Source organism: Phascolarctos cinereus, unplaced genomic scaffold (genome assembly GCF_003287225.1).
Source record: "Phascolarctos cinereus isolate Bilbo 61053 unplaced genomic scaffold, phaCin_HiC Scaffold_5;HRSCAF=322, whole genome shotgun sequence".
Taxonomy (NCBI): Eukaryota; Metazoa; Chordata; class Mammalia; order Diprotodontia; family Phascolarctidae; genus Phascolarctos; species Phascolarctos cinereus.
The window spans coordinates 462,023,012-462,044,833 of record NW_027555958.1 but is presented as its reverse complement, the minus strand read 5'-3'; the positions used below and the strand labels follow the sequence as shown (position 1 = coordinate 462,044,833).

Below are 21,822 nucleotides of genomic sequence, written 5' to 3'. Positions count from 1 at the left end.
TCACACCACATATTTCTGAGCCCCTTACTAAATGGAAGACAGGGGGAAGAAAAAGGGAGTGGGGAGGGAGAGAGAGAGAAAGAGAGAGAGACAGAGACAGAGAGACAGAGACAGAGACAGAGACAGACAGAGAGAGAAGAAAAGAGAGACAGAGGGAGACAGGCAGGCAAAGAGAGAGTCAGAGAGACATACACAGAGACAGGGAGACACACAGAGACAGAAAACAGAGACAGAGAAAGACAGACACAGAGACAGAGACAGAAACAGCTAGAGAGACAGAGAGATGGAGAGAGAGTGACAGAGAGAGAGATGGACAGAGAGAAACATGGAGAGAGACAGAGAAGCAGAAAGTAAAATATGAAGAGGGGGAGAGACACGGGGGAGAGAGAGAGAGAGAGAGAGTGAGAGTGAGAGAGAGAGAGAGAGAGAGAGAGAGAGAGAGAGAGAGAGAGAGAGAGAGAGAGAGAGAGAGAGATTCACAGAGACAGAGACACAGAGACACAGAGACAGAAGTAGGATTCAACAGTAAGATGACATCCTAAACTCCAGTGCTTGACTGGAGGGCGTTTAGGAAGCAAGACACAGGAATAAAAATATCTAGGACAGTTGGAATGTTGTTAGTTACACTGATTTGTGCACACAAAAGTCCCCCTGTCTCTATCTTTCTCTCCATTTGCACCCCCATGTCACAGGGATATTCTCACCTGGAACATTGCAGCCTATGATCTTATACCCTGTTCCCGTTGCTTAGCTGATTTCTTCTCTCGCTTGAGAGAGAAGTAACTAAGTGGTTTGGCTCCCGAAGCATAAGATGAGGGAGTCCCCAGCTCCCTCCTCACCAGGCAGCCACCCCACATCTGTCCCTTGGTGTCTCTGATTCTGAAGGATCCCTTGTTTCCTGGATCCATCTTTCTCTTAGAAAACAATGGCATTGATCTCACTTTCCTCCTTAAAGGATTTCCTTCTGTATTTTCTCAGTTTCATAGAAAGTGTTTGTAAGAGAAAGTTCATTTAAACGATATCACTGAAGAAATAAACATTGATCGCCATGGATCACAGCAGTCTGAGTCTCCAACCAGCCCACTCTTTCTAGTGGGAAGGAAAATGAAAGAAAACACCAGCTTAGAATTTACGATTTGTTCCACACTCATTTTAGGGAGAAACTTTTCCACATAAACTTGTCCACAAACATACACCACTGGACACAAACATACACACAACCGTGTGGGACAATATACTGTAAAAACTGTCTTGTTGAGTTTATAATCCAGCATAAGTTACTCAGTGCTGATAAGAAAAGGAAGTTCAACCAGACAGTTTAATCCTCCAATTTCCTGTCTTCTAATCAGACCCTGACTCTGGATTTTTAAATTAGAACCATTCCTTAAATGATATTTGGGACAGGTGAAGGAAATCGAGGAGAAAAACCAGCCAGGACAAAGCTTACATTTTACCATCTAAAGTTCATAGGCGAAATGAGTGTAGTAATAGCAAAGCAAGATTTTTAAAAAGATAGTCTAAATCCATGGACCCAGCCAAGCACATTTTTGAAGAAGTTACTTTGAGATGATGTGGATTTGATTTTTAAAAACCAGCAGCAAAATGGATCCATAATTTAAAGGGTCATTTTCTCTCTCCCTTCCTCCCCCAAAAGTGAGCACCACTGCAAAAGATGTCACCTAGGATCAGCTTATAGCCACGGAAAATGATTGTTTTATTAGACAGTGTGAGAAGAAAAGGAACTATAGTAAGGGGAGGTTATTTGTCCATTGAAATGTGCCTCCAATGGTGTACACTCTAATGGTTTATACTTTTTTTTTTTAACTAATCATTATACATGGGCACATATATTTATAAATGAAGTCGGAATAAGAGCCAGACATATTTTTCATGATTGCATATCGAGACATTTCATTCAACAGAGATGTGTCAAAATATCCTTCTGCATTATAACATGAAACAGAATTTTTAAAAACTTGTTTAGAGTAGATCCTCCCCTGGGAAGTTGATGCTGAGAGTTTAGTCATGTTACAGGCCTAAGTCCTCTTCATGTTGAGACTTTTCCTTGTTAGCTATTATAGGACACCCTTCCCGGACCCTAACTATTTTGATCAACATCTTGAAAGAGATGGGGCAAACCGATGGAAGAAAAAAAGCCATTCTACCCTGCATTTAGTAGAAAAGAGTAAAGAGTCATCGTCAAGCATTGTTCATATTAAAAATGAAGATTTCAAAGACAGCTTCCAAGATGAATTGAAAATATCCATCAAAGGTGGGAAAAGGGTTTCAATGAAATATGAGTTCTTAGCTATGCATCAGTGAGACTGTCATTCATTCTCCAAGTTTGCTGGAGCTGAGGGATTCATTGGTATCGTCAAACTTGGGCTAAAGATAATTCACTGAAACACCTTGTAACCTTCTGTGCATAAGCTCTTTTTAAATGGTGGGGACTGTTCTGGGTACAGGAAAGATGACTTTCTTGACCAGGAAGGTCCCTGAGGAAAAAGGTGTGTTGAGAATTTTGATGGAATGATGGACAGCTCTTGTTGGGAAAAAAATTGACTTACAGGGACAAGGCATCCATAATAAACGCCAAAGCTCTAACATCAGTTAGGGAAACTAAAGAGACAATTTCACATTCTGCATTTTTGGCCACTGTGATTTTTTGTTTTTAATTGCTGACCAGTAAGTAAAGGTAATCGGTGTTTTGAGATGAATGTGCTGCAATTGTCCCATACACCTTATTATCAGTCAATGGATAACTGCAAATGTGGAGATATTTTTCCCCTTTTATATTAATGCCTGGCATATAGGACTTAAGTAAATAATAAAAGATCTATTGGTCAAAAATTCCCTCAATAGCAGCTTGTAGCTCAGGCAAGTGATGTACCATTTGCAAACCTTGAAAGTGGAGGGGGATTTCATGGAGGTTTTCTGTATTTTCATGTCGAGAAGGTTTCAGTGAGAGATGTCACAACATCATTAGACTAAATTGATACGCAATATCTATTTCTTGATTTGCGTGATTAAAGCATTTAGAGAGGAGGCTCGGATTTCAAAAGATTTCTCATAAGTGGCAGTGACAAATGTAATTAATGTTAAAATCTACACACACCAAGAAGCCGGACTGCTAGTCAAAGACAAAGTTTGTTTATAATGTTCTCAGATGTAATAAAAAGTTTTCCTTTGACTTCTGGCTCTCTTGACCCCATGTTCCCTTTTGATATGGAAATGCAAATTGAAAGTTTGTTATATCCTGTACCTATAAACACCCGAATAGGCATCAGAAGTGGAAGGTTAATTTGGAAGGCAAGAATGGCTCCTCCAAGAACCCACACCTCATACAAGAGAGGGGCTCTTTAGTCCCTTGACAAAAAAATGTGTTCATTTTAAAAGCTAATTATCTAATCAACTGATTTCCAACTAGTTATCAATAAGCCAGAGAGGCAAGGAGACAGAACTAGAGTGAATTCATATCAGAGGGAGGAGATGGAGAGGGGAAAGAGATAGGAGAGAGAAAAAAAAGAAGAGGGAAAGAGGGCATTATTCTCAGCCTTTTATAAAGTAGTTTCTTTCACGATAACAGGTCTTTATTTTGGGGGGAAAAAGTAAAAACAGTACAGAATCTTGCCATCATTTGGATATGCTATGCGACAGTAGATTACTATGTAACTGGCTACAACTCCACTCCACACATGCCCCAGAACAAAAACAAACAAACTCGTTTGCCATACAAATTGTTTACGATTCATTAAAAAGCAAAATTGCATATCCCGGCCTTGGCAGCTGAGTCTCTGTGGGCGGAAGGGGCATTCAATGAAATCCCTTTGTATGTTTGCTGGGAGGACTCATCTGAAGTTTCTCACTCTGCAGCGGGGGACCTTGATGATGCATGAGGTAATTTCCAAAGCTTTCTTTGCCTTCGATGAAAAACTCTAGGCTTGTACCTAAATTCTGGTTAAGTGGGATTTGCTTTGTCATTTTTTTCCCTTTGTTTTGTTTTTTGGCATTTTTATTTGTTTGTTGGTGAGCGGATGTGTGGGAGGGGGGAGAGTCAAAGAAGGGGCTGACAGTCAGAAAGGGAAGGAGAGAGAAATAGCAAAAACCAAAACAAACCCCTGAAATCTGAATTTCGCTTTTCATTCTAATTGGACCTGTTCTCTTTCCCCAAAGGACTAGATTTTCCGTCACTGATGAAAAATGTGTGTAGCAATTATTTGCAAGTAATGTTTCCAAACTGTGATCCTACATTGTTAATTTCAACTCCAGCAAAATTGATTTCTCCTTTAAGCTAACTTGTCTAGCTTCTTTAGAGAACATACTGGTTTCTTGCTCCTTTCAGAACAGAAATCTACCGGTGCCTTAAAGTTTGGAAGAGATTCCCTTGAGTTCAATGTAAACAACAGCATGTGTGGCTATCCTGTTGTTTATTTTTAGTCAAGTGCATTACTAAATGTTTCCATCACTTTTATATTTTATATATCCAGCAGTAAAACATCTGTAAAATAATTTTAAATGAAAAGCAACTTCCAAGTAAACTTTATGGCAAGAGATTACAGTTGTTCACCTACGGAGCAACAATCGATGAGTCCCACCAAATAAGAGGATGGCATATCTTACTACAAAAATGTAACAGTCTATTAAAAAAAACAACTATGTCCATCAGCATGCACTTCTTTTCTTTCCCCCCAAAGCTTATAACTTTCCTAAGAAATCAATCACCCAACTCATCGATACATTTATTTCTAGCATTTAACAAGAAGCATGAGGCAAAAGGATAGGTAATAGCATCCAAGCATACAAGTAAAAACTCATTTTCTCCCTGGCAGAAACTCTAATTGGAAAATAAGTAGTGTGAATAAAATTTCAGGAGCTAAGTGGTTAGTCTTCCACTAGACTAATTAACCGAAAGATACAATGCAACATTTTCCTGGCAACCATCGGGCGAGTCTTTAATGTATAGTTAAGAAATTAAAAGTAAAACCACGCACCCAAACACATACACACAGATACAGACACACACACACACACACACACACACACACACACACACACACACACACACACACACACCTTAACTCAAGTTCCAGGATGTGCTTATACAATGCACCCCAAGCAGCCGCTTCCATCCTTCCGTAGGTCATTTTAAAAAAAATCTTTCAGTTCCCAGAAGTCCTAAAAACTTCTCAAAAACGATCCCGAAAATCGGACAGGGCAGGACCAGGGAAGGGAAACAGTTTCAGTGGTTCATACAATGAAACCGATCATGCCTTGTTTTGTAATTCCATTCGCTAGTCCCCCCCCACCCCCCCTAAACACCACCCCCCCTCTTTTTTTAAACTGATATCTATGTGAAATGAGCTGGAGTTCACGGTCCAGTTAGAAACGGATAATACGTTCATTGTCCTGGCAGCAAACTTTTTTCTCTCCCTGGAAGAATTCACGCTTGCCACAAGAATAATAATTACCGAAAACGAGAAATGCGCTGCTAACGAATTAATCCTTAACGGACACCACCCTAACGAGGGCAGTAATGACCTGAGACTCTCTTCCTCACAACAGGACTGGCATCCCCGGCCACAATGAACTATTGTGCATCTCCTGACTCACTCTACCTCTTGTGGATACAAGATGTCAAAGGTTGCCTGGCCTGGCCGACCATGACATGTGAGTTAACTCGTTCTGTGGCGCATGTTAGGACTTTATTACAACTTTCATGGTCCCTGGAGCAGCTCCGAGGCAGAAGATGGGGGGCCCTAGCTGCACATGCCCGGTGCTGATGACAAGGGGGAACCTGTTTTATTCCAAACGGGCAAAATGAAGTGAAGTTGGAGGTGGGGAGGTGGTGGGGAAGCCTGATCTGAACACCTCAGAGGAGACGATTTCAGGCCATGTGCCTAGTGGGACTCTAGATGAGGTCAGTCCACTCTAAGTTCACTTGTTTGGGTTTTAATTTCTCCCCCCCCCAAAAAAAAGAGAATGGAACTGTCCCCTCCTCCCCTCTCACTCTCCATCTCAGGTCATCAGAAAATATTGTCCTTGGAAAAAAGATCAAGCAGTGTGTAAGACGCTTGTGGCCAGAACTAAGAGACCGAGGACAAAAAACTCAGTTTTGTCAAGTCCCTACTCAACCCCAACTCGCAGAGCAAAACTTTCCACATTTAAAGCAAAACCATCAAAATTAAATGACCAATTTTTAAAGCCCCCCTCTTTAAGCCCCCCACCCCCTACCCAGCCCTGACAGAACCAAACTCTGTCCTGTGGCCAACTCCTGGGAACTCAGAGCCCAGAGTGGCAGGGGGAGAGCGAACAAGGCAAGAAGGAACAGGGGGGAGCCAGGCTGGCGGCCCTGGAAGAGTGTGAAAAAAATCAAATGTTAATTTGATGAATGTGAGGTCTGGGACATTTTGTCAAAGAGGGAGGGAAAGTCGGAAAAAAAAAAGGAGGAAGGGAAAAAAAAAAAAGGCAGCCCCGGCTGCCAACTCACCATCCACCAAGTTCTGGCCGAGATGTCGTAGCAGAGCTGCCATTTGATGGAGCCATCCGAAGCTTTAGCTGCCATGACGCTGTCAGCAAGCCTCATCTGATGCTAACTCACGGGAGATAAGACACCTAATTGAGAAAACATTTGCGATGGCATGTTGGGCAACATGTAGTCCGGTCCATACCATATGGAATCATGGGTAAAAAAAAAAAAGTCTCCTTGCCAATGAACCAATCTCTCCCAGACCCAGTGGCAAGGTGAGGTACAGATGAGAAGTCATCTGCGCCTACTGCTTCGCTGTCTTTGCTCTGCTTTTGGAGCACACCAGAGCCCACTGCTACACATCAAAGAGGCGGTTAAAATTAGGGCTTCATCACTCAGATGATTTTGGTCTACAAGGTTTTTCCTTTCCTTCCACCCCCCTTTTTTCTTTTTTTCCCTCCCCCCTTTTTAAAAGGAGAATAAAGAGATTTAATAGGACAAAGGCAGGTAGTGGACTACGCAGAGAGATCGCCACAGGCTATTAGCCTAAAATTTCTGCTTGACAGATGGAACTGCTTAGAGACTATCATGCAATGTTTTGGGTTTTTTTTCCTTCTCTCTCTCTCTCTCTCTCTCTCTCTCTCTCTCTCTCTCTCTCTCTCTCTCTCTCTCTCTCACTTTCAGGCTTATTTGGTATCTGGTTTTCACGGCCACTTTTTCTGAAGGACGAGAGCAGGGAGCGGATGATTTAGACAATTTTCAGCTAGGTTTGTCCAGCTCACCCATAATCATTCAAAGCAAATTAAAAAAGAAAGAAAGAAAAACCCCTGAACCAGGAGATGTGTCCAGCTTGCAACTTTACGGTTAATTAAAAAATTTTTTTTTTTATGAAAATAAATCTGTGTAACACACACACACACATTCATGTGTGTACGTGAACTTGGAGGGATATGAACAGGATACCCTATATTTCCAGTTTCTCATTTCTGAGATCAACTGACATTTTATTACAGTGAATAGATTTTCACAAGAATAATCACTTGGACAATATTTTAATCAATTTTAATTACATATTAGTGTTTCTTTCGGGGCCTATTAACATACACTAATACCCTTCCATCACACACATACACTTCCTATGATGCCCCAGAAATGGAAAATTTTTAAAATTTTTGCATGGAAGAAGACCAATCATTTTCAATCACTTCTCTAGTTAGACTTCCTTATTCTGAAAATCAAGTCTAATTGCTTTACATTAATCCTTTTTTTTATTAAAAAAACTACACATACTCTTTTCCAAGGAAATGGAAACCGCCATATGAGCTCCGTATGAAAGGGTGATGGAGGAGAGGGATTTTTAGATAAATTCACTGGAAGTTGAGGTGACATGGGGCACTTTGGAGTTCTTCCTTCTCAAGAGAGTGAGGTTGAAATAAGAAACTCTGGGCTCCAGAGAGAAGGATTTATGTCATATTTTAATCCTTTGACGGCACTGGGGCAACGGGGACCTGCTGAAATCCTTTTAGAAAGGTAGCTGGTGCAATGTACCCTGCAGCTTTTTTTTTTTCAGTAGTTCTGTGCTTTTGTAAAGAAGTCTTGGGAGAAGAAATATGCTCTGGAAAATACCCCAGAAGCAAGCCCTTAAACCTGGACAAGGCCATCTATTGCTGCTTCTGAGAGCAATGTGACTGTGTTGGCGGGAAACACACTCATTCACAGCCCAACTGTCTGTCCCATATATATACATATATATATGTATATATATATATATATACATATATATATGTATATATATATATATATATATATATATATATATATATATATATATATATATATATATGTATTATTCTCTTGGAAGTCTGTAGGACACAATAATTTTCAGTTTCACCAACATTGTACATCCTATCACTGAAACACAGGCAGAGTTTAAATCCGCGGGTCACTGCTTCCTCCAACACAATTTTGAGACTCTTTACCTAGCAAGGGTCATTTAACTCTTCAGAGCCTAGCAAATGGCCCAGCTTATTTTGGGAAGGCCTATGTCCTTCAGCAACCCTGTAAAGCTTTTTTTTTTTTTTATAATTTGAAACAGGAAAACGGCCCTCAGAGAATGAATGATTTCAATAATAAATGTAATTCTTTTCTTTCTTTCCCCTCCCCCACTCCCACCCTTCCCACCGAACCCCCACCCCAACATGAATCACCTTGTTTTGTGTAATTTTGGGGTTGGAGGTAAGATGAGGAAGTAAATGGCTACCAATGACATGGGCTATCTGACTGCGAGGTGACTCAGTGCCGTGCCTCTGATTAAACCAGAGAGTCATTTCTGTTTACAGAAAAGGGGTCTGAAGGAAACTGGGCAGTGTTAAGTGAGATTCAAGAGTCCAGGAAGAGAGGAAAACTCCTTGCCAGAAACTGGCCTGCCAAAACATTTAGCGTCTTCTGTTACTTCCGTTTTGTTCAAATGAACTGGTCTTTCTTCAGCTGACCACTTAGAGAAAAGGAGGAAAATGTTCTGAAGGAGCTGCACGAAATAGTCACCTCCACCACCTACCAAGTTAGGTTTTTTTTTTTTAAGTAGCGTTTCCATCTTTGAATTAGTGTCAGCTTTATCCCTCTTTCCTTGTCTACACAAAGCAAACCCTCCCCAGCTTCTCTACTCTGGGACCTGCCTGGCCTTCTGCCTTTTCATTGGGGCACCATAAGGCAAGTGGAAATTTCAGAGCCAGCCATGAATGCTTAGCTTTGTCTATTTCAGTGTTGTCAATCAATAGCCCCCCAATTTTTCTACCGCTCCATGTTCATGGGGATGGGCTGTGCCTGGCCCAAGCCAGCCTAGGCCCATCTAATATTTATGAATGGTGCCCAAGGTAAGCTGGGAAACAAGAGGACAGATTTCACTTTGTGAATGAGTGAAGCCTGAGAAGATTTCCCTCCAGATGGCCCGGTAGTCCTGAACAAAGAAATGATAAATATTATTGGATAATGGTGTTTTAAATCCAGAACAATTAGGCACGTTTAACTTTATCATTGTGCTGTATGGGGATGGCGGAAGCTGGTCTTTCCCATTGAGCAATTAGGCCCTTCACAAGCCACGCCCGTTGTTAATAGCCTTAAAACAAGATCAAATTCAACATGCTAAATATTGCAATGATTGTGGGAAATAAAATTATTTGGTGAGCGTAATGGGGAGCAATTTAAGCATTTAACATGATCCAGGAAATACTACTCCAAACAATTGCATTTGCTCCATGCGTTTCTTCCCCCTTTGATTGCTGGCAGATGCCTTTTTGGAAACAAACAGGCAAATGGTTTGCCTTCAGTCAGAAAGAAAAAAAAATGACACCAGAAAGCGGCTACATATTTTGAATTTAACTCTTTTCCTTGGACGTTTTTCTTCTGAACCTGAAACTGGATGGATCCGAGGATAGAAAGCTTTGGAACAATGAAAAAATCCAAGCGTCTATAGGCTTTCATATTTCCTTATTTTTTTCTGCTTTGAATAAAGCAGAAAAAAGTATATATACATATATATCATATATATATATGTATATATAATATATAATATATGTATCTGTTTTGAACAGACCCTCAGAAAGGGACAGAGCCAATAGAGGCAGTAGATGGTGGGAGCTGCTGAAGGTGGCCTGTGCAAATCTGGCCCTACGTGGGTGTTTTTGAGTTCTAGAATGAATGATTTGATTTCTAATAGTTTTTGACCTCGTGGGAGGAAGAGGCAGACTTGCCCATGGCTTGCTGGCTTCATGTGGGTGCCATTGGCCAACCCCACCACCCAAATAATTTGATTCATCATTGAAAGGGAAATAGCTTTTGGAACCCAAATGCCCCGGGATGTTACTGTGACTCTTCTAGCCATAGTCCATTCTTCAGGCCTCCCCTGTATCTGGGTAATGGCAGGTGCATGGTAAAAAGGGAGAGCTTTTATTTAAATATAAAACAACACAGATGTGGTTAAATGACAATATGGTACTGAATGTCATCTATTAGCCTTCTTCTGCCTGCCTGAAAGGTGCTATTGTAGAAAGGACTGAGATAAATAACATGAGAAATTTTGGAAGTTATTCCTACTTTCTTCGCCTTTCTTCTGTCTCTTCTCAGCTATTTTTTCTACCTGGACTCTCCTCACCCAAACCCCCAATCCTTTAAAGTGCGTCTCAAAGCCTGCCCCCTCTTCTAGGAAGTCTTCTTTGATTTCCTTTGACAGGGTCAGAGATATAGACCTGGGAGGGGTCATCAGGTTCAACCCCTTCATTCTATAGGTGAGGAAACTGAGGCCCCAAAAAGAGCAGCAGGCAACTCAAGGCCACACAAGTAGTGAGTGACAGAGACAAGATTTGATTGTGTGGCTCTGAGCCCAAGGCCCTTCCTGCTGAGGCTTCTTGGGCCCCTCATCTGCACACCTGAGACCCCTTCTCTCTGCATCCCGCTATGAACACTTATGGGAGTTTGCACCTCTCTTGTATTTCTTATTTGTATTTTGTATTATTGTCCTTTGTGTATGTGTCTGTCAGAAGTAGTGTCTTATTTAAACTTCAGGTCTCCCCTGAGGCTTTGCTGCTATACCCTCAGTAGTATTCATACATGCCTATTGAATTTTCCATAGCATTCATTTGTTTTTAATTGATATATTTTGCTCTGATATAGCAGACACTTCCTACAGTGCAAGTACATTTTCCTTGAAAACAGTTTGATCAAGTGGCCAAGTGCCCACATCGCTTTCTCCCCCGATATTGAGCATTTTTGAACAGATAGGAAGCAAGATGGCTCTGCTGCTCATCATCTGTGGCCAGCGTGGCCTGAAGCGTCGGTGCCTGTGCCTCATTTACAGTGCCGTGGCCAGATGTGTGTATCACACCTTGCACGTTCTTCTTCTTTACCCTGCATCATCTCATGGAAGCCTTCCCAGGTCCCTTTGAACTCTCAGGATCCTCAAATCATGGAGATAGAGATGGAAGGAGCCTCAGAGACCACCTAGTTCAGGGGCATTCACCTTTTTGTTTTTGTGCATTGGTGGGTCCAAAGTGAAGACCCCTGCTCTCATCCAACCCCCCTCATTTAATGATGAGGACATTAAAGTTCAGAGAATTTAGGAATTTGCTCAAAGTTACACAGTTGGTGTCAGGTGGGATTTGAATCCAGGTCCTTTGATTCTAGCGAGCAGCTAGGTAGTATAGTGAATAGAGTGCCAGGCCTAGAGTCAGGAAGACCTGAATTGAAATCCATCCTCAGATACTTATTAGCTGCATGACCCTGGGCAAATCACTTAACCCTGTCTGCCTCAATTTCCTCATCTGTAAAATGGGCTGGAGAAGGAAATGGCAAACCACTCCAGTGTCTCTTTCAAGAAAATCCCAAATGGGTCATGAACAGTCAGGCACAACTGAATTTTCCAGAGTTGGTTTCCAGAGCTGGTATAATTTCTATGGCCCCGTACATTTACTGTTTCCTTAAAGGGCAGAGCTAGTCCATTAAATCCATCTGATGGAGTTTGTTTCATTATTCTCCCCAATCATTGGTCACATAGCTTGTTTCTGGATTTTTTTTTCCAATGGGAGTTTTTGAGTGTGAGAGATGGGGTGATATAGGTAATTGAGGACTGGACTTTGGGTCAGAGAACTGCCTGTGACACACACACACACACACACACACACACACACACACACACACACGCACACACGCACACATGGGCTGGGAGAGTCTGGGCAAATTGATTAACCAGAGGATGTGGACCCTGCAGCCTGGAGGCCACATGTGGCCTTCTAGGTCCTCAAATGTGGCCCTTTGACGGAATCCAAATTTCACAATTGTGAAGGGCCACACTTGAGGATCTAGAGGGCCACATGTGGCCCCCAGGCCAAAGTTTCCGCATCCCTGTGTTAACCTTTCAGTGTGCCAGACAGCTCTGACACCACAGATTGCTGAGATGCTGATCTGACTGGGAGGAGGGAGGTCCTCGTGCCAATTAAATCACAAAATCACAGGTCAGCCCCCTACCCCCATCCCAATTAATTTTTTTAAGCTTAGTTTTCCTTGTAGGCATCTTAACAAAAGGACCTAAGAGAAAGATAGAACAGAGTATCTCAACATTTCCAGACACAATCTGTCACCAGTTTAATTGTAAAGGCAGACGTTGACATAGCACCTTAAGGTTTGCAGAGCTATTTACAGACATCATCTCATTAGGACTTCACAATAGCCTTAGGGTATAGGCACTACAGACAGCATTGTGTAATGTTTACAGATGAGGAAACTAAGGCCAGAGAAACTGGATGTCTTCCCTGGTGACAGAGGCAGAGTAGCAGCCTGAGAAGTCCTCTAGTCAAGTCTGCTACTTGATATATGGGAGAGATGATGGCCTCTAGTGGAAAGAATGGTGGAGCCCCTTGTGCAGATGCAGACTTGTCTGCTTATGAGCTGTGTGATCTTAGGAAACTCCCTTCACTTCTCTGGCCTTCATTGGTAAAACATCAGTAGGTAGGAAGATCTGAGTTCGAAGATCTGAGATACTGACCAGTGGCATGACCCTGGGCAAGTCATTTAACCCTGTTTGCCTCAGTTTCCTCATCTGTAAAATAAGCTGGAGAAAGAATTGACAAACCACTTGAGTATCTTTGCCAAGAAACTCCTCCTCCCAAAAAAATGAGGGTCATGAAGAGTCGGACATGACTGGACAACATCAAAACATCTGTAATAAGTCTTGTCCTACCACAAGGTTGCTTGGAAGAGAAAATGTGCATGAATGCACTTGGGAAACCTGGAGCTCTGAAGCAAATTTAGGAATGACTTGGATTTGTTTTTCTGGGTGGGGATGGGAAGCTCTTTTGTGATGGGGAAGGATGGGAAATAACATTTTGAAATACAGAACAGTTTTGATCTTGGAAACTTTAGTGTCAGGACCATTGAGAAACTTTCTGAAGAGGACCTATCACCCTGACCAGTCAATAAATTAATGCAACTCTTACAGTAAATCACAGGATCAGAGAATCATGAACTTAGAGGTGGAAGTGTTCCGAGATGTCCTCTAATCCTAACTCCTCATTTAAGTCTCAAAACTGGAGAAACTGAGTCTCAGAGAAGTAAAGTGACTTATCCAAGGTCACAAGGCAGTAGTTGCTCATCCAATTGAATTGCTGGTGGTTTATAATCCTTGTTTGTATTACAGTGTTCTCTTTTAGCCTTCCTATGTAGCAGAGCTGAGATCTGAACTCGTTTTCTGATTCAAAATCTAATAGTCAGTTAGCCAATCAATTAACATTTATTGAAGTGCCTACCCTGTGCCAGGTACTATATTAAGCACAGTGGATAAAAAAGGAAAGAAAAAGAGGAAAAGGAAAGTAATACAAGAAGGAAAGGAAAGGAAAAAAGCAAAGGAAAAGGAGGAAAGGGGAAGGGAAAGGAAGAAGAATGAAAGGGAAGAGAAAGGAAGAGAGGGGAAAGGAAGGACCAGTTTCTTCTCTAGGAAGTCGCAGTCCAAAGGGAGAATCAACATTCAAACAACTATATACAAACAAGATATGGTTCAGTAACTTCCATCGTGTCCAGCTCTCCATGGCCCCATTTGGGGTTTTTTTGGCGAAGATACTGGAGTGGTTTGCCATTTCCTTCTCTAAGGTCATTTTACAGTTGAGGAAACGGAGGCAAACAAGGTTCAGTGACTTGCCCAGGGTCACATTGCTAGTGAGTGTCTGAGGCTGTATTTGAACTCAGAAAGAGGAATCTTCCTGACTCCAGGCCTGGTGCTCTGTGCACTATGGCACTGCTTAGCTGCCCTACAAACAATATATAAACAGGAGTAATTAGAGGTAGTCTCAGAGAGAAAACACTAAGATTAAGAAGGACTGGGAAAGATATCTTGCAGAAGATAGGGCTTTAGCTGAGACTTGAAGGGAAGTCAGGAAATGGGGATGAGGAGGGAAGGCATTTGCAATATGAGGGACAGTCAATAAAAACACTTGGGGTTGGGAGGTGGAGTGCCATGTTTGAAGAATGGCCAGGAGGCTAGTGTCACAGGAAGGTATAAAAAGGCTGGAAAAATAAGAAGGGGCCACAATACCACAGTGACTCCTGAATCCTTCCTCAGATTCTTCACTGTGACCCTGGCTTCTTGAAAATGGTGCAAATAGATCAAAAGCTTTGAAAATTCCTGTCACTCAGTCATCAATCAATCCATCCATAAGCATTTATTGAGTTCTTACTGTGTTCAGGTAGCTAGGTGGCATAGTGGATAGAGCACTGGATTTGGAGTCAGGAAGACCTCTGACTAGCTGTGTCAGAGAAATCTACCCTCTCTTAGTTTCAATTTCCTCAAATGTAAAATGAGATAATAATAGCACCCACCTTAGAGGGTTGCTGTAAGGGTCCAATGAGATAATACATGTAAGACACATGGAGAGCTTTACAGTAGAATAGCAATTGTTATCTCTGGGACCACAAAGACAAAAAAGAAACAGGCTTTGCCCTCAGAGAGCTTGCAGAGCCTTAGAATGTGAGCTGGAAAGCCTTTTTGTTGACTGATTGCTTGGGGGTTCAAGTTCTGAGGAGCCACTCAGCTCATTATCAGATTGGTTGCAGGGCACACTCCTTTTGGCCACCATCACTCAGAGTCTTCATTAAGCTGTAGAGGGGATTGTGATCTGTGTTGCTACTCCTGGTCACTGACATTTCTGTAGCATTTAAGGTTTATTAACTCATGAGCCTCATAACTGCCCTGTGATGCATCTGCTATCATTATTTTCATTTTCCTGAGAAGGAAAGAGAAGACCAGGAAAGTTAAATCGTTTGAGCAGGGTAACAGCTAATGTGCCTGAGGAAGTACCTGAATCCAGTTTTCCTGACTTTCAAGACTGTCATTTCAGTCCATATGCTGGAACGCTCACACTGATGAAATCTTGGATCTCAGTAGTACTGAAGAAAGTGAGATCAATTGGTTGTTTTTGGTTTGTTTTTTAATTAATTATTTACTTTTAGTAGAACAGCTACAAGACCTGAGAAGCCATCAAGGATTAGTTTACTGGGCATTTGTAAACCTGGAAGTTCACAACCGTGGACTTCCTAGAACCGAAAACCCAAATCTCTCCAGTTCTGGCTTCCAAGGGAGGTTATTTCATTTCTACTAAAAGAAATATCAGCTCTGTTTATGAACAGGATGTTATCCTCTTAGTAGCCTGTCTTCCTTAGCCTTAATCCTGCTGGAAAATCCTGAATATATTAAACAGGGCATGGAGTCCAGGGGTAAGGGGGTAATGGTCCCTCTGCCTCCTTCCCTAATCAGATCATTGCTTTATCATTTCCCTCTTATAGACACTGTGTTTTAAAAAGTGCTTTAATTGACTGGTGAGTGTCAGGGAGGGCATCCAGGATGGTGAAGGACCTTGAGACCATTCCTTATATCTATGGATTGAAGTAACTATAGATGTGTAGCCTTGAGAAGAGAAGGTTCTTAGGGCTGGGAGAGCTCTGTTCAAGTATTTGGAAGGCTTTCCCTGTGTCCTTTAGGCACGGGGTCTTTACATGTTGTATCCCCATAGATTGTGAGCTTCTAGTGGGCTGGGGCTGTTTTGGGTCTTTCTTTGTATCTCCAGCACTTAGCACAGTGTTTGACAAATAGTAGGTGCTTAATAAATGCTTCTTGACTTGACTTGGAAGAGGGATTTGGTTGGTTCTGCTTGGACCCAGAGGGCAGTACCAGACACAAGGGGCAGAAGTCACAAAAGGGCAAACTGAGTCATACTGTCAGGAAAAGCTTACTGAGAATTGACGTTTTTCTTTTTTTAAAAAATTATTTTATTTATTTTTTGATTGACGTTTTTCTGAAGTGGAATGGGATGCCTTAGTAGGTGCTTGTTTCTCCCTCCCAGGAGATTTTCAAGGGAAGGCAGGATACTACTCAGCTGTGTTGCATTGGGATTCTTATTTTGGGGAGACAGCGGGGTTGGACTGGATGGTTTTGGAGAGCCCTTTCATGCCTGCAATGATGTCCTGAGGTTCTCCACTTTCCCTGCCGTACTCTTGGAAATAAACATTCATAAGTGCACGAAGAGCATTTGAAGACGGGAAGCCGGCCCAGAACCGTCGTTCCCTTTTAGGCTCGGAGAAGACAGAGATGTGGAGGTCCGAGGGAGGACGTCTTTTTAACACCTGCTTTGTCGGTGCCGGCCGTCTGATGCCTAGGAACCTGTCGGCTCCTGAGGACATCCTTCATCAGGAATGCCAAAGGACAAGAGGCTGGATGAAAAGAAGACTGAGAAACGGCACAGGGGATTCGCTGGCTCCCGCCACCCTGGGGAGGGAAGATCGACAAAGCTGGAGCGACGGAACCCCGCGCAAAGCCAGCTCCCTGTGCCATCCCCCTCCATTTTCCTGACAAGCGGCAGTTTTCCCTTGATTTTGCTACCGGTGTTTCCTTCCAAAGGGAAACCCTGATTTTTAAAATTTTAATACAAACCCACTGGCAGGACATTGCAAGAGCAGATTTTACTTTTTGGGAGAAATGTCGGTAGGATTCTATTCTTATTTCCGTTTAGAGATGGTTTGTGGGATGGCTATGTCATAGACTTACAGCTGAAAGGGACCATTAGAGGTCACCTGGCTCTGCCCTCTTGGGTTCAAGTTGAAGAAAGCAAGGCCCAGAGAGGTTAATTTGCTTGCCAAAGGTCACACGGGTGGACCATGTCAGAGCCAGATGGGGACCCTGTTTGCCTGACTAATGATGATAATAACAATAATTACGATGATAGCTTGCTTTTAGGGTTGGCAAAGAACTTTTTACGTGTTATCTTGATTGACTTTTATAACAACTCTGGGAAGCAGGTGCCATTGTTACCCCATTTTACTGATGCTGAGCAAAATTTGGTGATTTCTTCAGGGTCATGCCGCAAGGAAGTATCCAAAGTAGGATTTGAACTCAGGTTTTCCTGACTCCAGGTCCCATATACAGCTCTCCTTGAGTTTCCCTTCCACTGAGGGAAATCCCATCTCTTCAGCTAACCAGTGGAACATGACCCAGGACTATAATGTGGATTTTGAGCTAAAGGTTGTTTCATCAATTTCCCCCACTTTGTATCAGGGGAAACCAAGTCCTGAAGTGGAAAGTGGTTTGGCCAAAGAAACAGGTAGCCAGGATTTGAATCCAGGACAACAAATCATAACCCTAACCTCTCCATCCTCTTTGCCGCAAGAAGAATCTTCCTTTTAACTTTATGATAAGTGTATTCATCACTTATGTGAGTGAGGCGCTTTTAAAAAAATGAAAAGGTTAATATATTCTAACTCATTGTCGAGGATAGAATGTCAGATCTGTCCAATTTCATTTCAGCTTGCTGCTCAATGGAAAAGATTTGATTTCTTTTGCCACTGTCCTACTATGTTCAAGTCACAGAGTGCCAGCAGCAACCCGCCGAAGACCACGGGCTGGCACCGAGCGAGCTCGAGTGGGAAGCCAGCCGCAAGGACCATCTGTTTCCGATTTCCAACTGAGCCAAGATGTGCAGTGAAGTGCATTCCATTCACCAGGCCAGGCATCTCTCCTGCTTAACTTATTAGTGTTACAAGTGAAACTATCTTTCCCAAGCAGCAGGGGAGCTATAATCATCCCAGAACATGACTTTAACACACACACACACACACACACACACACACACACACACACACACACATTCAGACATCTTTTGTTAAAGTTGTGGGGAAGTCCACTTGTAAATTTAATTACAGCCTTCATGGGGTTTATAAAGTATGTTTATAACCTAAGAGGTGGGAGGCTCGATGTTGGCTGATTTCTTCTAATTGAGCGCTCTGATATCTTTAGGCTGCTGTTTGTGGGGATGGGGAGAAATGACAAGAAGGATGCACTCATGTCACTGGGAAACTGACAGCTTTTAAGAGCATGATGGCCGTTAAGGACAGATGTGGCAGGAGCCCCAACACAGATACCCAAGTGCAGCCAATGATACTGAAATGTATCAAGAAATTATTTGATTAAAACCCAAATCATGAAATAGCTCTGTGCCTCAGTTTACTCATCTGTAAAATGAAGATATTGAAGTCAGTTTGTGAGATCCCTTTAACTATAGATCTCTGTTCCAAGATGTGATCCAATCAAGTCATGTGACTTCCATAGGCTACATCTGTAAAGTGATGGTTTTGGTAAATACAAGTGGTGTAAAGGAATGGCGTTTGAATGGCTCTAAAGCTGGGATTCAGTGATTTTGAGATTATCTGTTGGACTCTAATTTCCTGGAGGGCAATCTTCATATTCCCCCATGGTGGGATATACTTGCTCATGGTAGAGATTTGATGAATGAATAGTCATCATCGAAGAACCCTGAGACTGATATCGTCCCCTTAGTTGGAGGATTGAAGAGCCTATGGAAGAAAGACTGTCAGTCAGAACTTATAGCCAGGCAAGAGGATATTAAGTTTTTTTGATATTGTCTAAATTCCAACTGATTCCCAAGAATTTATTATGAAAACAAAATAAAATATGGAGGTGAGCTGGAAAAGCAGTGTGGTATAAGGTAAAGAGCCCCAGTTAGGGAACCAGGAGCAGAGCTGTAACTGACATGGTGACCTGGGTTTTTACCCAGGCTGCTGACATGATAAGTGTATAAGATAGCTTGTCCTCCCTGGAAGGCAAGAGTTCTCTCCCCTGTGAATGTTGGAATCACATAATCCCGCCCAGGCTATTCCCACTCCCCCAGGCTGTCATTGCTACTGAGACCCTCTTGTGGGCCGCCTTTCCTCCTACCCTTAAGAGAATAAGAATCACACTGCCCCTTCCCCTGGAACCTACGGTGGGACTGTCCTCTGCGTCTCTATGACCCCTGCTCCTATTTTTGCTCCAGGTGTGTACATTACATCTTGGCCCTGAAACTTCCATGCTGTGAGATTTTAATGAAGTCATATCATGCTTTTGGTTCTCAGTTTCTCCTTCTGTAAAAGGAGGGAGTTGAACTAGATAATAGCTAAGTGTCGTTATATTCTGTGACTGCGTGACGCTGTAATTCAATTAATCAGCAGTTAATCAACATTTGTAAAGAGCCTACTACGTGCCAAGCTCTATGCCAAGTGCTGGGAACATAGGTAACATAAAATCCATGCTCTAAAATAGCTTACAGTCTCATACAAAGAATTAAGGAGGCATTTACGAAGCAACCTCTATGTGCTGGGCACTGTGCTAGATGCTGAGGGTCCCAAGACAAAAAAAGAGAAACAAAACAAAACAAAACAAAACAAAGCCAAAGCTTAAACCAGAAAACCGGTCCCTGTCCTTAAGGAGCTATAACCTACGGGAAAGTTCTTCCTCAGAGCTGGTGTGTGGCTCTCTTTCCACATGGCATTGAAGGTTGGAATAGTCAAATGTCTATTGGAAGCATGTCGGGGGTGGTGTCTCTAAGGCAGAAGGTGAGGTTGACCCTTGTTCAGAATACATCAGGTGGTAACAGCATTTCAAAGGGATGGTAACGAGGGATCAAGGAAACAGGAACTCTTTTGGGGGGGCATTGCTCAGTGTACGGGAATAAGCATTTATATAGTGTTGTGCTACATATGTATATATACATACAGATATGTAGATATAGATGGTAGATAAATACACACACATATGGATAGATTGCAAAGCATTTTGCATATGGATCCTCACAACAACCTTGGGAGGTAGGTGCTATTATTATCCTCATTTTACAACTGAGAAAACTGAGGCAACCAGAGGTTAAATGACTTGCTTGGGGTCACACATATAGTAAACATCTGATGCTGAATTTGAACTCAGGTCTTTCTGATTCCAAATGCAGACTTCTATCCATTGGGCCATCTAGGTGCTTAGTACTTCTTCCACAGTGCACCTGGTCAAGAAAATAAAATGGAAACAGCCTTCTCATTCAAGAGCGTTATGGGAAGAACACTAGGGTTGGAGACAAGAGATGCTCAAATCCAGCCTTGTTCTCTTACTACGTGTATGATTGTGGGCAAGTCGCTTTTCTCTGGGTCTCAGTTTCCTCATTTAAGGCCCACTCTGACTATATTGAGGGTCTTTACAAACTAGCCCATAGGAGGTATCACATTTAAAGCCTGTGATGTTTAAACACAGCTTCGGGGGAGATCTTTGGGGTCACAATGCAAGCTGCAGGAATTTGTCCAACTGGGCATAACTCACAGGATACCAGGTGTTATTAAGTCCAGTCCCCTCATTTCACAGAAGAGGAGAGGATGACCCCAAAACTTGCTTGGAGTCACAAAGTAAACAGCAGACATAGGATTTGAACCCAGGTCTTCTGACTCCAAATCTATGGCCTGTCTCAGAATCTCAAGGACTTCAGAGGTCATGGTATTCTCTCCCCTGGCCTTCCTCACCCCCATCTTACAGATGAAGAACCCGAGGTTCGGAGAAGCAGCTAGATAGGGCAGTGGATAGAGCCCTGCAGTGGGCACTCTCTGGTTGTATGACCTTGGATGAGCCACTTAGCCTTTATCTTCCTCAGTTTCCTCTTGTGTAAAAATGAGGATAATAACACCAATATTTGAAGGTTGATGTGAGGATAAAATGAGATAATACGTAAAACACTTTACAAGCCTTGAAGAACTAAACTGATATTATTATTATTATTATTATTGTTATTATTATTAGATTATCTAGTATGGATCTGAAGTCAGATTTGAACTGAGATTTTCCTGACTCCATCATGCCTAGTCTTTTCTCCACTAAACCATGTTCTCTCTTTGGTGGGAGCAAAGGATTCCTTCAACATTTGGGATTTTTTCTTCATCATTTATTTAACTTCAGTTGTGACATATATATATATATATATATTTTTTTTTTTTTTCTTCCTTCCTTACTGTGCCTTTAAAAGAAAGAAAAAGAACTACCTCTGCTTTCCTTATGTCCAATGTCACACTCCATCGGCAGCCAACACAGTGTAAATGGCACAGAAGCCCTGGGCTTAGTGGGGAATGAGGGGTAGGGGGTAGGGTCCAGTTAGCCTCAGTCCATCCCAGAGCTGGCACCTGTCTGGGTGAACCCCAGGCAAAAGCCTACTCAAGCCTTGACCTTGGCTTTATATCTGGGAGTCCAGTGGACCAGCACCTCCATGGGAAACTTCTTTCTCTACCCTCATCATCCTCCATCATGGGGAGAAGTAATCTGCATTCTGGTCGTCCTTTGGCCACCTCCTGTTTTCAGTCTATAACTTCTGGGTAGGTGCTCTGAGGGCCTCCTGCCTCTCTCTCCTCTCCTCCCCACCTACTTCCATGCAGGGAGGTGGGAGGAAACAGGGAAAATGCTGCTTTTTTTTTTGGTCCGTCTTGTCTGCTTTGCCCCAAGCTCTGTCTGAGAACCTCAG

At 42.5% G+C, this 21,822-nt stretch overlaps 1 long non-coding RNA gene across 1 annotated transcript; it reads left to right on the top strand.

Annotated features, from left to right (window-relative positions):
• The first annotated feature begins 3,807 nt into the window (after positions 1-3,807).
• On the top strand, positions 3,808-18,456 carry LOC110212907 (uncharacterized). Its single transcript, XR_002325797.2, has 3 exons — positions 3,808-3,897; positions 5,563-5,667; positions 17,805-18,456. It is a non-coding gene; the product is annotated as an uncharacterized LOC110212907 (long non-coding RNA).
• The last annotated feature ends 3,366 nt before the right edge of the window (positions 18,457-21,822 follow it).